General features: G+C 43.6%; 1 non-coding gene across 1 annotated transcript; it reads right to left on the bottom strand.

Annotated features, from left to right (window-relative positions):
• Window positions 1–2,924: 2,924 nt before the first annotated feature.
• Window positions 2,925–2,996, bottom strand: trnat-cgu (transfer RNA threonine (anticodon CGU)). Its single transcript has one exon. It is a non-coding gene; the product is annotated as a tRNA-Thr (tRNA).
• Between the last annotated feature and the right edge of the window lie 383 nt (window positions 2,997–3,379).

Below are 3,379 nucleotides of genomic sequence, written 5' to 3' on the forward strand. Positions count from 1 at the left end.
CGAGACTTCGGGTGTGCATGAAGGATCTGACGGGGAGGGCCCTTCTCACCACCAGCGAAGCTACGTCTTGGTGCTTGTTTGAAAGTTCTGGTGATGAGGCATTCCGCCAAATGACAAAAGTCGGGAAGCTATGCAGAATATGTATACATTTCTAGTTGGGCCACAACCAGAGAATTGCATCCAATTCTAGTCAACACACGTTTGGAGGGATGTGAGTGTCCTTGAGAGGGTGGAGGAGATTTATCAGAATGGTACCAGACATGAGGGATTTTAACTGTAAGGTTAGGTTGGAGAAGCTGGGGTTGTTCTCCCTGCAGCAAAGGAGATTGAGGGGAGATTTGATAGACATGTACAAGATTATAATAAATATGACAGGTTTAGATAACTTACAGGGCGATGGGGATAGAGCGGGGGAATGGGACTGAATGGATTGATTTACATGGGCTTGATGGACAAAATGACTTCCTGTACTGTAGAGACTCCATGACTCAATGACTCTCTCTCCTCTCTCTCTGTCTATCGCTTTACCTCTCTCTTCCTCTCTCTCTCTATCTGTCTTTAGCTGGTCCTCTAACTTTCTATCGCACTATCTCTTTTTTTTTCACTCTCTCTCTCTCCATTACACACATATTTCTCAATCACATGTCAAAGAAGGAAGCGTAATGAAGGAATGGCTGCGCCCTTGAAAATGTTTCCAGCAGAATAGTTAAATGTTTAAAGTTTCTGTCGGGAGTTTGACCTGAGATGGTGAGACACAAGGATGTGAGGTTATTAAAGTCTTCACCAAATGTAATAGGGAATAATTCTCTTCACTGGTGAACCCAAAGGAACAAATATGGCACAAGAATGAGAAAAGTCAGAGGATTGAGAAACATCCAATGGTTCTTCACATCTACAAGTCAGCAGACCCACAGAAAAACAGTAGGTTGAGAGTTCAGATCCAGTGATAGACTGGACAAATACCGAGCCAGTGCTTTTTTCTTTATAAACCCAACATCTGTCCACTTGGCGATTGCACCTCGTCTCGATGTGTCTGATAATACTGATACTATTTGTATTCCACAGTTGCTTTGAAATCACAGGCAATATAAATGGATTGGGCATGTCAATGGACAGGAACCATTAATGGATTGGGAAAGTCAATGGACTGGAAAATATCAGTGGATTGGGAAATTCTATGGACTGAGTTATATCAATGGATTGGGACAGTTCAGTACATTGTGAAACATCAATGGATTACGAAACAGGAATTAAAGGGACAGATGGAGTTCAACCTGGAAAAGTGTGAAGTGATTCATTTTGGAAGGTCGAATTTGAATGCAGAATACAGGCTTAAAGACAGGATTCTTGGTAGTGTGGAGGAACAGAGGGATCTTGGGGCCCATGTCCATAAATCGCTCAAAGTTGCCACCCAAGTTGATAGGGTTGTTAAGAAGGCGTATGGTGTGTTGGCTTTCATTAACAGGGGGATTGAGTTTAAGAGCCGCGAGGTTATGCTGCAGCTCTATAAAGCCCTGGTTAGACCACACTTGGAATATTGTGTTCAGTTCTGGTCGCCTCATGACAGGAAGGATGTGGAAGCTTTAGAGAGGGTGCAGAGGAGATTTACCAGGATGCTGCCTGGACTGGAGGGTATGTTTTACGAAGAAAGACTGAGGGAGCTGGGGCTTTTCTCATTGGAACGAAGAAGGATGAGAGGTGACTTGATAGAGGGGTACAAGATGATGAGAGGCATAGATAGAGTGGATAGCCCAGAGACTTTTTCCCAGGGTGGAAAGGGCTATCACCAGGGGGCATAATTTTAAGGTGATGGAGGAAGGTTTCGGGGAGATGTCAGAGGTAGGTTCTTTACGCAGAGAGTGGTGGGTGCGTGGAATGCACTGCCAGCGGTGGTAGTAGAAGCAGATACATTAGGGACATTTAAGCAACTCTTGGATAGGTACATGGATGATAGTAGAATGAAGGGTATGTAGGTAGCTTGAACTTAGAGTAGGTTAAACGTTTGGCATAACATCGTGGGCCGACGGGCCTGTACTGTGCTGTACTGTTCTATGTTCCAGATGAAAGGATTGCAAAGATCAACGGATTAGAATGTGGAGAGGCAGGAGAAAATGATGCCATTTTAAGTAGGGGGCCGGGGGTTAGTGGAAACAGACCATGGCTATTTTACTCTCTATCTCACTCCTTTCTTCTATCTGGCTCATTATCACATCCTCTATCAGAGCATGGGAATCATTGGAACCCACACTTGCTGCTCAGATTGTTTGGTTCCGGGAAAATACAAGATCCACATCAGATTGACAGGAAAGATAAAAGTGATTCAGAGCCAATCATATTCCTTTTGGTGATGTGTGCTCAGCCTTGTTATATCAGCAAAGGCAGCAGGAAATGCAAATCCTGAAGAGTTTTGATAGAGTAAAGAAGGAGAAAGTGCTGCCAGTGACAGAAGGGTCAGTAACCAGAAGAAACACATTTAAAGTAATTGACAAAAGAATTCGAGTTGTGATGAGGAGATTGTTTTTTCAGCAGTGTGTTGTTCTGGTCTGGAATGCAATCCTGAAAGGTCAGTGGAAGCAGATTCAATGGTAACTCTAAATGGAATTGGATATATACCTGACATGGAAAATCTAACAGAGCAATGGGGGAAAGGACAGGAGTGTGGGATGTGGGATTAATAGAATCGCTCTGTTAAATGTCCAGCAAATGCACAGTATTAAGGTTCTGTGCTTGGACCTCAGATATTTTCACTCCATCAGTGGCAGAGAAGGCTCGAGGGACCATGTGGCTACTCCTCATGTGCTTCCCAGTGCCCAGGATGAAGTGCAACATCACACTGATTTCCAGGTGGATGCAACAATCAGGAAAACAAATGCAACAGATATGTTTTCTGGAAATATCACATTTAAAGTGAGAAACTAACCATAAGGCACGGACGGGGATTGAACCCGTAATATTCAATTTACGAGACTGACGCCTTACCACTTGGCCACCATGCCTTTTGTTAATGGACACCTGAGACTCCAGAGGAGGATTTGTGATTCTTTTTCAATTTGGTTGAAACAACATCGAGAAACATGCACAGAAAAAAAGAGGGTTTGTGGAATGGGTAACAGATCAGCCTCATTTCCATCATCAGCATCATGAAATCTGCATTCAGACGTTCCATTCCCATCCTCAGCTTTTCTCACATCTGTACAATAATATAAGAGTGGACATTGGGTTGTTACTGGGCAGATTATATAAATAGACTATGTGCATCATCACAGGATACTGAAGGAGTCCGTGTCCAGAAGCAGCAAGACCTGGACAACATTCAGACTTGGGCTGCTAAGTGGCAAGTAACATTCACACCACATAAGTACCAGGCAATGACCATCTC

The sequence above is a fragment of the Heterodontus francisci genome, chromosome 50 (genome assembly GCF_036365525.1).
Source record: "Heterodontus francisci isolate sHetFra1 chromosome 50, sHetFra1.hap1, whole genome shotgun sequence".
NCBI classification, from domain to species: Eukaryota; Metazoa; Chordata; class Chondrichthyes; order Heterodontiformes; family Heterodontidae; genus Heterodontus; species Heterodontus francisci.